This window comes from Rhinoraja longicauda, chromosome 1, assembly GCF_053455715.1.
Source record: "Rhinoraja longicauda isolate Sanriku21f chromosome 1, sRhiLon1.1, whole genome shotgun sequence".
Classification (NCBI taxonomy): Eukaryota; Metazoa; Chordata; class Chondrichthyes; order Rajiformes; family Arhynchobatidae; genus Rhinoraja; species Rhinoraja longicauda.
Window position 1 is genome coordinate 105,059,241 of NC_135953.1, and position 13,310 is coordinate 105,072,550.

Sequence of the window (13,310 nt, forward strand, 5' to 3'; positions counted from 1 at the left end):
AGATGCGATTGTTTTCCGGATCGTATATCCGATCGCTCTGCGGCCTAACATCATGGAGCTGGCAGCCTTTCTTGAGACTGACTTTGAGCCCCACCGCGGGGCCGTGGACATGCCATCGGAGCCTGCAATCTCCTGTCTGGGATCGATGCTCCAACCGCGGCCCGAGGATTTTACCATCGAGGAGCTCGCAGTCTCGGGTAGAGGCTGATGTCGGGAAGCTCCAAGCCACACGACGTTCGACCAGCCCCGACCCGGAGTCCGATCGCCCGCCGCAGAGAAGCTGAGATCCCCCCCTATGCGGGAGCTTGATCGCCCTGCCGTGGAGCGCCAGACCGCCGGCTGTGGGAGCCAAGATCACCCCGACAATGGAAGGTTCGAGGCCCCCGACCGCGGGAGAACAAAGAAGGGAAGAGATTTAATTTTTTCGCCTTACATCACAGTGAGGAATGTGGAGGAGTCACTGTGGTGGATGTTAAAATGTATTTTGTGTGTCTTGTTGATTTTTATTGGTATGATTGTATTGCAAATCAAATTCCTCATATGTTGCAAAACATACTTGGCTAATAAAGTATGATTATGATTATGATCTAATCTACACTGTAAAAATAAGGGCGATTCATGTTCAACCTCAAAAGTTATGGAAAAATACAGCATAATCCTACTCTTGCCACTGAAAAGTATTCAACTGGGGATGGTATTCAGCTCTGGTTTCTTGGCACATTACCTAAATCCCTATACTTGCCATGGTTATGAATTTTTCCATATTTTTCTTTATATAACTTAGCAGCCAGGAACCACATCAGGATTTTGCTCATCAGCTCATGTTATAAGTTTGTTTTAGTTTAGAGATAAGGTATGGAAAAACGCCCTTCGGCCCACTATGTCTGTGGCAAACAATGATCACCCGTACAGTAGTTCAATCCTACACCCACTAGGGACAATTTACAGAAGCCAATTAATAGACAATAGACAAAAGGTGCAGGAGTAGGCCATTCGGCCCTTCGAGCCAGCACCACCATTCAATATGATCATGGCAGATCATTCTCAATCAGTACCCCGTTCCTGCCTTCTTCATACCCCCTGACTCCGCTATCCTTAAGAGCTCTATCTAGCTCTCTCTTGAATGCATTCAGAGAGTTGGCCTCCACTGCCTACTGAGGCAGAGAATTCCACAGATTCACAACTCTCTGACTGCAAAGGTTTTTCCTCATCTCCGTTCTAAATGGCCTACCCCTTATTCTTAAACTGTTGCCCTTGGTTCTGGACTCCCCCAACATTGGGAACATGTTTCCTGCCTCTAACGTGTCCAACCCCTTAATAATCTTATATGTTTCGATAAGATCCCCTCTCATCCTTCTAAATTCCAGTGTATACAAGCCTAGTCGCTCCAGTCTTTCAACATATGACAGTCCCGCCATTCCGGGAATTAAACTAGTAAACCTACGCTGCACGCCCTCAATAGCATGAATATCCTTCCTCAAATTTGGAGACCAAAACTGCACACAGTACTCCAGGTGCAGTCTCACTAGGGCCCTGTACAACTGCAGAAGGACCTCTTTGCTCCTATGCTCAACTCCTCTTGTTATGAGAGCCAACATTCCATTGGCTTTCTTCACTGCCTGCTGTACCTGCATGCTTACTTTCAGTGACTGATGCACTAGGACACCCAGATCTCGTTGTACGTCCCCTGTTCCTAACTTGACACCATTCAGATAATAATCTATAATAGTAATAGATAATAATCTATTGCCTTCTTAGTGATCTTCTGTTGCTCTTTAAAAGTGTCCCAATCCTCTGGCTTCCCACTCTTCTTTGCTATGTTATACTTCTTCTCTTTTATTTTTATGCTGTCCTTGACTTCCCTTGTCAGCCACGGGTGCCTCTTACTCCCCTTAGAATCTTTCCTCCTCTTTCGGATAAATTGATCCTGCAATTTCTGCATTAAAGGCATTCTGCAACTAAAGGGATCAGGGGGTATGGAGAGAAGGCAGGTACGGGATACTGAGTTGGATGATCAGCCATGATCATATTGAATGGCGGTGCAGGCTCGAAGGGCCGAATGGCCTACTCCTGCACCTATTTTCTATGTTTCTATTCCCAGGAATACCTGCCATTGCTGTTCCACTGTCTTCCCTGCTAGGACCTCCTTCCAGTCAAATCTGGCCAGCTCCTGCCTCATGCCTCTGTAATCCCCTTTGCTATACTGTAATACTGACACTTCCGATTTTCCCTTCTCCCTCTCAATTTGTCGAGTAAATCTACCAACCTGCACGTCTTTGGAATGTGGGAGGAAACAGCACCTAGAGAAAACCCATGCAGTCAGAGAATGTGCGAACTCTGTACAGACAGCACCCGTAGTCAGGATTGAACCCAGGTCTCTGGCGCTGTAAGGCAGCAACTCTACCACTGTGCCCATCAGCTGCCCATCAGATTCCTATTAAATCTTTCCCCCCACCTCACCTTAAACCTATGTCCTCTGGTTTTTGATTCCCCTACGCTGGGTAAAAGACATTGTGCATTCACCCTATCTATTCCCCTCATGATCTTATACACCACAATAAGATCAACTCTCATCCTCTTGGGCTCCAAGGAATAAGGTTCTAACCTGCTCAACCTCTCCCGAATGCCCAGGCCCTCAAGCCCTGACAACATCCTAGTAAATCTTCTCTGCACCTTTCCCAGCATAATAACTTCTTAACAGGGTGACCAAAACTGAACACAATACTTGAAATGTGGCCTCACCAATGGCTTTTACAAATGTAACATGACATACCAACTTCTATACCCAATAAAAAATGTAACTTTGAAATTTGCCTTAGACGTGGCATAACCAACACGACCCAAGATCTGCATGCGGCTTCTCAGAAGATCAAATAAAACAATCCATTTGCACTGAATGACAAAACACACTCACTGGCATTCCTAATTGTATCTTACCCCTTTCCAAAGAGTTGTCTTCTGTAGGTGTTCCAAATAAAAATTGATATTTAGCCTTTGCGACACTCTGTGCGTGAGGAGACGTCTTGTTGATCCAGACAAATGTCTCAGTCTGAGGAGGGAGAGGAGAGGCACAACATCATTAGAAAAACAAAATAGATTTAAATTTTCTGTACAGCCACCAAATCCTTATTCGAATGTAGTTACTGTGGTAACGTCGAAATGAAGCTGAAATTATCTTCAAGAAAACAGCAATTATTTTCCAAATTCTAGTTGTCATCAAAACCGAAGCTGACTGACTGACACTCCTCAATAGATAAACAGTCATTCCAATTTATTCAAAAAGACATGCATAAGCAAATAAGCATGCACACATGATTTACATTAGACATACAGTTAAACAGAATCACAGAAGCAAACACATGTACACACAAGAACACAAGCAGTTAAACAGAGAGCAACATAGGCACGCATAAGAAAACATGCACAGACTCATTCACACACAAACACATACATGCAAACCGAGACGTGCATAAGCAAACAAGCATGCACACAGATGCATGCAAGCATAACCACATGTAAATGCAAAGACATGTAGATTGGACCTTTCTCTTCAGATGCATTGCAAAGAGCTGGTCTAACTATTTTGCCTCCTGCAGGCCCCTGTGTTGCAGAGGGGTGACATTACTGGACAATAGTACACAAGACTTTTTTTTCTTTACGGGAAGCCATGACATTTGCGCATACATCAAGAAATGAGAGTTATTTACTTTTTCAGTGTTAAGTCTGTCAAAGCAAACTTTATTCCATATCTCAAGTTTTTGGGTAATGCGTTGTGAAATCTGTAAGGACAATTTTTTGTAACGCAGGGAGCGCAGGACACAGTTTTGAAAAGATCTGGCCAGGCTCTTTCCTTCAATTTTTCTGCTGCCTTTTAACAACCCTCTCCCTGACAACAGCACCACAAGTTCCCAGCCCCCTTCACCAATGATTCAGAAAGGGAAAAATCATTGCCACGTCTGCAAAGTTCTGCCAAGACTTTAATGATGACTCGCTTGGAATCGTGTAAACTTTTTTTGTGGACCTCCTCAGACTCAGGATCTACAGCTGACGTGCTATTTTTTTTAAAAATCGACATTTAAAACCCCACTGCAAGCGTATTTATTGTAAACCATATAACAAATGCGAAATAATGAGCTGGACTTTTTTCCACATCTGCTCCATGACAGAAAAACAAACAAGGGTTTTGCTACTTGAAATGGTTTCTGCAAACCCTCAGTCAATTCATGCACTGAAAGGTATGGGGCAAACGGATCAGGATTTATGCTGACACAGGGAACAACAGATGCTGGAATCGTGCATTGAATTCAGATTTAGGTACAGTTTCTTCCCAGCTGTTGTCAGACAACTGAACCATCCTACCACCAACTAGAGAGCAATCCTTGCCTGCTATCTACCTCATTGGAGACACTCAGACTACCATTGATTGTACTTTACTGGACTTTATCTTGCACTAAACATTATTCACTTTATCCGGCATCTGTACACAGTGGACTTTGTGGTTGTAATCATGTGCGGTCATTCTGCTGATTGGATGGTACGCAACAAAAAAAGCTTTTCACTGTACCTCACCACACGTGACGATAAACTAAATTAAACTAAACACAAAGTGCCGGAGTAACTCAGTGGGTCAGGCAGCATGTCTGTAGGACATGGAAAGCGACATTTGAGGCTCAAGATTTACGCTGGCACCATCCAACTGGAGACGGCTGTAAATATTGCCAAGGTCAGGAGGCAGGGAGGAATCTCCCTCAATAATGGCATCAAGTCCGGCACATAGTACATCCTCTCTCCTACAGTCAGTCAGAAATTAGTTTGCCTGGGCTCAGACTGAATGAATTACCATCTGGGGGAAATATCTGAAGGCAGTGTACATTTGCATCCCACGTGAATTGTTGCTTTGAAGAAATGAGGAGAGCAACTCAGGCTAAATAATTAAGATGGTCTTCTCGTATTCAAAGGGCAATTTCTACAAAGGAAGCAATCCTCATATTACCCACGCCAGTTTAAAACAATAGCACATTTCAACTTAAAGCCACAAACTCATCTGGATCTTATTTTTGCTAGTCGATCACATGTGGAGAACAGTTACTTCATGTAATTATTTTGTTTCTTGAGAATTGATGATTTCTCGCACAATCTGGCCGTTCACCTTATCACAGTGATTGAGTAGCTGGTGTGCCAACCAGCACTATCTCAATGTTAATGGGCCGGGTCGTGCTGCCTGAGGCTATCAATTCCAACTGTGCAGTCAGTCTGTGTGACTGACTCAAGTCCTGGACATTTCACAGGCAAGCTGTAAATCTAGAACTTGCCCAACACCGCTTAATCTGTCACTAATCTCCACCTCCAGAGTTAGTCTAAAGTCCAGAGGTGAAACCCAGTCCTGAAGGGATTCCCCAGCATTACACTTAAGGGGCGAGGTGCAAGATTTAATAAGAGCACGGGAGACAACTTTTACACTCAGAGGTTGATGGGTACATGGAATGAACTGCCAGAGGAAGCAGTTGAGGCAGGTACTATAACAGCATTTAACAGATATTTGGACAGGATACATGGATGGGAAAGGTTCAGAGAGATATGGGCCAAACACGGGCAGGTGGGACTAGTGTTGATAGGGCAGCTTGGTCGGCATGGGCAAGTTGGGCTGAAGGGCCTGTTTCCATGCTGTGTGACTCTATGACTAAAGGGTGGTGGGTATATGGAATGAATTGCCATAGGTACATGATACAGGTACACGGATGGGAAAGATTTAGAGGGATATTGGACAAACACGGGCAAGTGGGATGAGCTCAGTCGGGACATCGTGGATGGTATGGACAAGTTGGACTGAAGGCCCTGGTTTCGTACTCTGTGACTCTATGATTCTATCATCTGTATAGGATGAGAGACCCCATTCATTTCAATGGGGATTCTTGGGCTGTAGAATCAGAATGGCGGGCAAGTTTGTTTCTAAATATTCTTTGAAGTGGTTTTATGCATTCTTAATAAACTATTAATGAACTATGCATTTACATTTTTTATAGCAGTAAAGTTTTTAGAAACTGTTACATTTCTTGACAAGATTTAAAGAAGACAGGTTCAGTCATTGTTTAGTTTTCTCACAATGGCTGTCAAGCCATTGCTGGAGGTGGGAACTCAGACATATACCACCCGGGGCTTGCTTGGTGTTGGTATCTCAGTGTCATAGCATCATAGAGTGATATCCGCTCTGGGGTCGGCCGGTTCAATGCCAACATACATCGTTGGGGGTTGCGTCCATCAGCAGCCTGCGTGTGTGGAGCAGACCACCAAACAGCGCAGTACGTCATTTTCGACTGCACTGTCCTCCGTCCCGCTGGTGGAGGGGTAGACCTCATGGCCCTCGACAACAGCACATTGCACTGGCTACAGCGCCTGGAGGGTGTTACATAATTTCTGCTGCCTCAAACGCAAGAAGTAAAAGAAGATAGAGTGATACAGTGTGGAAACAGGCCCTTCAGCCCAACTTGCCCACACTGACCAACATGTCCCATCTACACGAGTCCCACCTGCCTGTGTTTGGACCATATCCTTCTAAACTTGTCCTATCCATGTACCTGGCAAATTGTTTCTTTAATGCTGCGATATTCCCTGCCTCAACTACCTCCTCCAGCAGCTCGTTCTATACACCCACCACCCTTTGTGTGAAAAGGTTACCCCTCAGATTCCTATTAAATTTTTCCCCTTCACCTTAAATATCTCTTTGCCTTCACAAGATGGTGCCGGACCAGGGCAGCTTTTTGTCTGTTCTTTCCAGCGAAACATCCACCACCATCCTTCTAAATCTAGCTCCATCCTTCTAAACCTTCTAAATCTCTCATACTTTAAAATGAACTGATTGTATCTATGTATTTATTTTAGTTTAGTTTAATTTATCATTGTCACATGTAGTGAGGTACAGTGTAAAGATGCTTGTTGCATGCTATCCAGACAGCAAAAGGACTACACATGAATACGACGAAGCTGAGGATAATGGGAATAATGTTTAGTGCAAGATGAAGTCCAATAAGGCCGATTAATGATAATTTGAAGGTCTCCAGCATAGTAAATGGGAGGACAGGACCATGGTGAGAGAACAGTTCAGTTACCTCATAACAACTGGGAAGAAACTGTCCCTGGATCTGGAGGTATGCGTTTTCAAACCACTGTACCTCTTGCCTGATGGGAGAGGGGAGAAGAGGAAGTGACCGGGGTGAGACTGGTCCTTGATCATGCTGGTGGCCTTGCCAAGGCAGCCCAAGGTGCAGATGGAGTCAATGGAAGGAAGCCTGGTTTGCGTGATGATCTAACCTAGCCTAAGATAGACACAAAGTGCTGGATAACACAACGAGTCAGGCAGCATTTGTGGAGAAAAAGGATGGGTGATGTTCCGAGCTGGAACATCTCGAAACATGTCGAGATGTTTCTAGCCCAGCCTGGCCTGACACCTCTAGGATCGAGAGGCCGGCACGCGTCTGTAGGAGATCATTCATCTTCTCTAGTGGGAAGGTCCTCAGTGTGGAGGATGTTGCGATTGCACTCCAGTTGTGTGGGATCTGCGTTCCCAGTCCGTGTCCAATACAGGACCAACCTACAGACAGGAGGAGAATACATCCAGGCAAGGGGCCAGAAATGTGTCACGGACATTGCTGTGAGTCATCAGCAGGCTCTACTTTGGGAGTTAGAAGATTATTAAGATTAGGGAGGCAAATAATATGTTGGCCTTTAAGAGGTTTTAGCAAAAAAAATAAGGACATCTTGCTCCAATTATGTAGAGCCTTGATGAAAACACATTTTAAACACTCTGGTTCCAGTCCAAGGGATATACCTGTGATGGAGGGAGTGCAACATCTCTCCTCAGAGGGCAATTTGTCCCTCCCAGAATGACTCCTGGGTTAGGACATATTATCCACAGAGGAGAGATTAGGCAGACTGGGCAGCTACTCTTGTGAATTTAGAAGGATGAGGAGTGATCTCACCGAAACATCAAAAGTTTTAGTTTAGTTTAGAGATCCAGCATGAAAGCAGGCCATTCAGCCCAAGACTGCGCCGGCCAACGATCCCCATACACTAACACTATCCTACACACACTCAGGACAATTTACGATTTTACCAACCCAACTAGCCTACTAACCTGTACGTCTATGGAGTGTGGTAGGAAACTGGAGTTACCGGAGAAAACCCACGCAACGAGAGAACGTACAAACTCCGTACAGACAGCGCCCATAGTCAGGATCGAACCCAGGTCTCTGGCACTGTAAGGCAGCAACTCTACCGCTGCACCACCGTGCCGCCCCAAGAACTTTCTTGACAGGGTAGATGCAGGGATAATATTTCCCCTGTCAGTGGTGCATAAAACCATGGGACAGTCCCAAAATAAGAGGTCAGCCATTCAGGATAGAAGAGGAATTTCTTCATGCAAAGAGTCGTGATTTGTTGGAGTTCTCCACCAAAAGGACTCACAAGGTTTAGTCACCAAATACATTGAAAATAGAGATTGATACATTTTTTAGCTATTAAGTGAATAAGAAACATGGGATTTGTGAAGGAAAATAGCACAGAAATTATCTTACTAAATGGCAGAACAGGCTCAAGGGACGAGATGGCCAGTTCTAGTTACCATTTATGTTCATAAGACCATAAGAAAACGGCAGGAGGGTGGTGCAGCTGGTAGAGCTGCTTGCTCACGATGCCAGAGACCCTGGTTCAATCCTGACCTCAGGTGCTACCTGTGTGGAGTTTGCACGTTCTCCCTGTGACCGTGTGGGCTTCCTCCGAGCGCTCCACTTTCCTCCCATATCCCAAAAAACGTGCAGGTTGGTAGGTTAATTGGCCTCTGTAAAGTGGGATAATAGAATTGTTGATCAATCATCAGTGTGTACTCAGTGGGCCAAAGGGCCTGTTTCCATGCTGTAACTCCAAACTCAACAACACTAAACATTTTTTTGGGTGTGTATTCAAATCTCCCCCATGGTTTACAAATGATTTCAATTAATCTTATAATCTGTGGGACCGGGGCCAGACAAATGTGAAATCTCCAATGGCGCAAAAAATGTAAATGATTCTGGGAAAGAAATTTGCTGTTCCGCCATTTGTACATGCAAGAACTCAAGACCCAGGATGCTTTTCCTTTTGACTCTACTAGGAAAATGATTGAACTTCTACAATAAGTTTTGCTTTTTCACATGTTCTTTCATTCCCATTGATTCCTACATCTCTAAAAATCTACCAGTCTCAGTTTTAAATATAAAAGGACGCAAAATGCTAACTCAGTGGGTCAGGCAGCATCTCTGGAGAACATGGATAGGTTAAGTTTCTGGTCGGGACCCAAAAAGTCACCTATCCATGTTCTCCAGAGATGCTGTCTGACCTATTTAGTTACTTCGGCACTTTGTGTCCTTTTGTGTAACCAAAATTTGCAGTTCTCTATTTCAACTTAGGCCACCAGCATAATCAAGGACGAATCACACCCCCGCCACTCCCTCATCTCCCCTCTCCCATCAGGCAAGAAGTACAGAAGTGTGTAAACGCACACCTTCAGATTCAGGGACAGTTTCTTCCCAGCTGTTATCAGACAACTGAACCATCCTATCAACAACTAGAGAGCAGTCCTGAGATACCATCTATCTCATTGGAGACCCTCGGTCTATCTTTGATCAGACATTACTGGACTTTATTTTGCACTAAACGTTATTCACATTATTCCCTTTATCATGTATCTGCACACTGTGGATGTAATGTTGTAATGTTGTCTTTGAAAGAATGTATTGTCTTTCCACTGACTGGTTAGGATGCAACAACAGCTTTTCACCGTACCTCAGTACATGTGACAATAAATTAAACTACAACTCACAGTAAAACATCTGTTTCCTAAGACTCAACCATTGAAGTAAGTATTGTCTTCCTCTGAGAAGGAGATCTAAACCTTATCTAGTACTTTCAACATGGTCTATCAAAGCCCTGCACATTATTTATCGATCATCCTCAGGATGTGGACAGTATTGAATGGCCATTCCTAGATTTACCCTGATGTTGGTGGTTTGCCATATTAGAAGGGAATTAGGAATCAACAGCACAGATGGGGGCTAAAATCCCACATGGACCAGTTTGGAAAGATGGTGGCTATCATTGCCAGAAAGACATCTGTGAATCAGATGTTTTTATGTTGCAACAATTCAATGAAGTGGCAAGCTTTTTTTATTTGTATCCTCCATTCCTTTAGAAATAAAGGATTACGTACTAATTCCTTCCCACCCTACATGTTAACTTATGTGAAGTGTGCAAGTGTTAAATTCCTCAAATCTTTCTGAAAATCAGCCTTTACCAGTCTCCTGCCAATTAAAAATGTCCTGCTCTAGCATTCTCCTAATTCTTACTTTCACATTCCCACCCACATCACCATCTGCCATATATTTCCCCAATCACTTCACTTCTCCTTTCCTTTGAAGCCTCTGCTTCCTCACAGCTTTACGTTCCCACCTAGCTCTGGGTTGCCAGGAAACTTGGATGCAGTCCACTCAGTTCCATCTTCTTGCCATTGATATATAATGCAGATAGGTGAGAGCCAAGCACTGACTCTTGGGCGGCATAGTGGCGCAACGGTAGAATTGCTGCCATACGGTGCCAGAAACCCGGGTTCAATCCTGACTACGGGTGCTGTCTGTTCAGAGTCTGTATATTCTGTCTGTCTGCACTATAGACACGTACGTTCTCCCTGTGACCGAGTGAGTTTTCTCTGGGTGCTCTCTGGTTTACTCCCACACTCCAAAGACGTTCAGGTTTGTAGGTTGAGAAAATAACTGCAGATGCTGGTACAAATCGAAGGTATTTATTCACAAAATGCTGGAGTAACTCAGCAGGTCAGGCAGCATCTCGGGAGAGAAGGAATGGGTGACGTTTCGGTTCGAGACCCTTCTTCAGTCTGAAGAAGGGTCTCGACCCGAAACGTCACCCATTCCTTCTCTCCCGAGATGCTGCCTGACCTGCTGAGTTACTCCAGCATTTTGTGAATAAATACCTCAGGTTTGTAGGTTAATTGGCTTCTGTAAAAAAATTGTCAATTGTCCCTAGTGTGTCGAATACTACCAGTGTATGGGGTGATCGCTGGTTGGGTTAGTTTGGTTTATTATTACGTGTACCGAGGTACAGAGAAAAGGTTTTGCTGCGTGCTAACCAGTCAGCGGAAAGACTGTACACAATTATAATCAAGCCTTTCACAGTGTACAGATACATGATAAAGGGAATAATGTTTTGTGAGAAATAAAGCCAGTGAAGTCTGATCAAAGATAGTCCGAGGGTCTCCAATGAGGTAGATAGTAGGTCAGGACTGCTCTCTGGTTGTGGTTGGATGATTCTATTGCCTGATAACAGCTGGGAAGAAACTGTTCCTGAATCTGGCGGTGCGCGTTTTCACACTTCTACACCTTGGTTGTTGCGGGCTCAGTGGGCCGCCCGCAGTGCCTGTTTCTCTGCTTTATGTCTAAAGACTCTTGTTAATTACACACCAGGCATCCCAAGGCATTTTATACATACAATAGAAACTAGGGCAAAATGCAGAAAAGAAAGGCCCCTCAAGGACAAAGGAAGGACATCATGAATGGAATTACAGGAAGTGGACAAAGCACGAAACAAATACTTTGCATCAGTATTCACCAAGGAGAAGGACATGGAGGATAGTGAGATCTTGGAGGGGTTTGCTGTTGAGAGGGCATATTGATATCAAGGAGGAGGTGATGAAGGACCTCTTGAAGAACGTTATGGTAGATATTTCCCCAGAACCTGATGGAATCTATCCCAGGTTATTGAGAAAGGAAAGATTGTTCGAGGAGACCCTGGCAGAGATCTTTGGCTGCAGGTGAGGTCGCAGAGGACTGGAGAATAGCTAATATTGTTCCTCTGTTTAAAGAAAGGCAAGACAAACCAGGAAATCATAGACTGGTGAGCCTCACATCAATGGTAGGGAAATTACTGGAGAAGATTCATTGAGAGCAAATCTAAGTTCATCTAGAAAACCGTAGACTTATTAGAAAATTAGAAAACATGGCTTGTAAGGGTAGGTTTTTTTAGTAAACGTGGTTTCCCCCCTGCTGTCATAGACGGATCCCTCAAACACGTCTCCTCTGTGTCCTGTAGTTCTGCTCTAGCTTCCTATCCCCACAGATGGAACAAGGACAGAGCTCCCCTGGTTCTTACCTTTCACCCCACCCCAGTCTCCACATCCAATACATCCCCAGTCTCCACATCCAATACGAAACCTATAAGATTATTAAGGGGTTGGACACGTTAGAGGCAGGAAACATGTTCCCAACGTTGGGGGAGTCCAGAACAAGGGGCCACAATTTAAGAATAAGGGATAGGCCATTTAGAACTGAGATGAGGGAAACCTTTTTCAGTCAGAGAGTTGTGAATCTGTGGAATTCTCTGCTTCAGAGGGCAGTGGAGGCCAATTCTCTGAATGCATTCGAGAGCTAGATAGAGCTCTTAAGGATAGCAGATTCAGGGGGTATGGGGAGAAGGCAGGAACGGGGTACTGATTGAGAATGATCAGCCATGATCACATTGAATGGCTGTGCTGGCTCGAAGGGCCGAATGGCCTCCTCCTGCACATATTGTCTATTGTCTATTGTCTATTCCCTGACATTTCCACCACCTTCAACGTGATTCGGCCATCAGTCACATCTTCCCATATGCACCCCTTTCTGCCTTCTGCAGAGACCGCTCCCTCCGCAATTCCTTGATTCACTCATTCATTCGCACCCAAATCACCCCCCCCCCCTCTCCCCAGGTACATTCCCCTAAAACTGCAGGAGGTGTAACACCGTCCCTACACCTCCTCCCTCACATGCATCCAGGGACCCCTGCGGTCCTTCCAAGCGAGACAGAGGTTCAAGTTCACCTCTAACCTCATCTGCTGCATTCAATGATCCCAACGTGGCCTCCTTTACATTGACGAGGCCCGGGGTAGACTAGGCAACCATTTTGCCCAACACATGCACTTGGTCTGCCAAGGACTGCTGGATCTCCCGGTTGCTCAGCATTTTAACTGCCTTTCCTATTCTCATACTGACCTTTCTGCCCATGGCCTCCTCCATTACCAGAGTGGATCCACATGCAAACTGGTGGGAAAGCACCTCATATTCCACTTGGGTGGCTTATAACCTAATGGTAAGAACCTTACATTCTCAAATTTCTCTCCGAAAACTTCATCTAACTAACTTGGAGGGGTTGATGGTATTGAACGCTGAGCTGTAGTCCATGAACAACATGTATTTTCATCGTCCAGGTAGTCCAGTGCAGAGCAGAGAGCCAGTGAG

General features: G+C 44.7%; 1 protein-coding gene across 1 annotated transcript in view; it reads right to left on the reverse strand.

Moving 5' to 3' along the window:
- The window catches only part of psd3l (pleckstrin and Sec7 domain containing 3, like), a 296,641-nt gene that overhangs the window by 261,838 nt on the left and 21,493 nt on the right, over window positions 1-13,310 (reverse strand). Inside the window, exon 2 of the mRNA XM_078403848.1 lies at window positions 2,938-3,049. The gene's annotated coding sequence lies outside the window, so the exon portion shown is untranslated. The remainder of the gene's footprint in view (window positions 1-2,937; window positions 3,050-13,310) is intronic.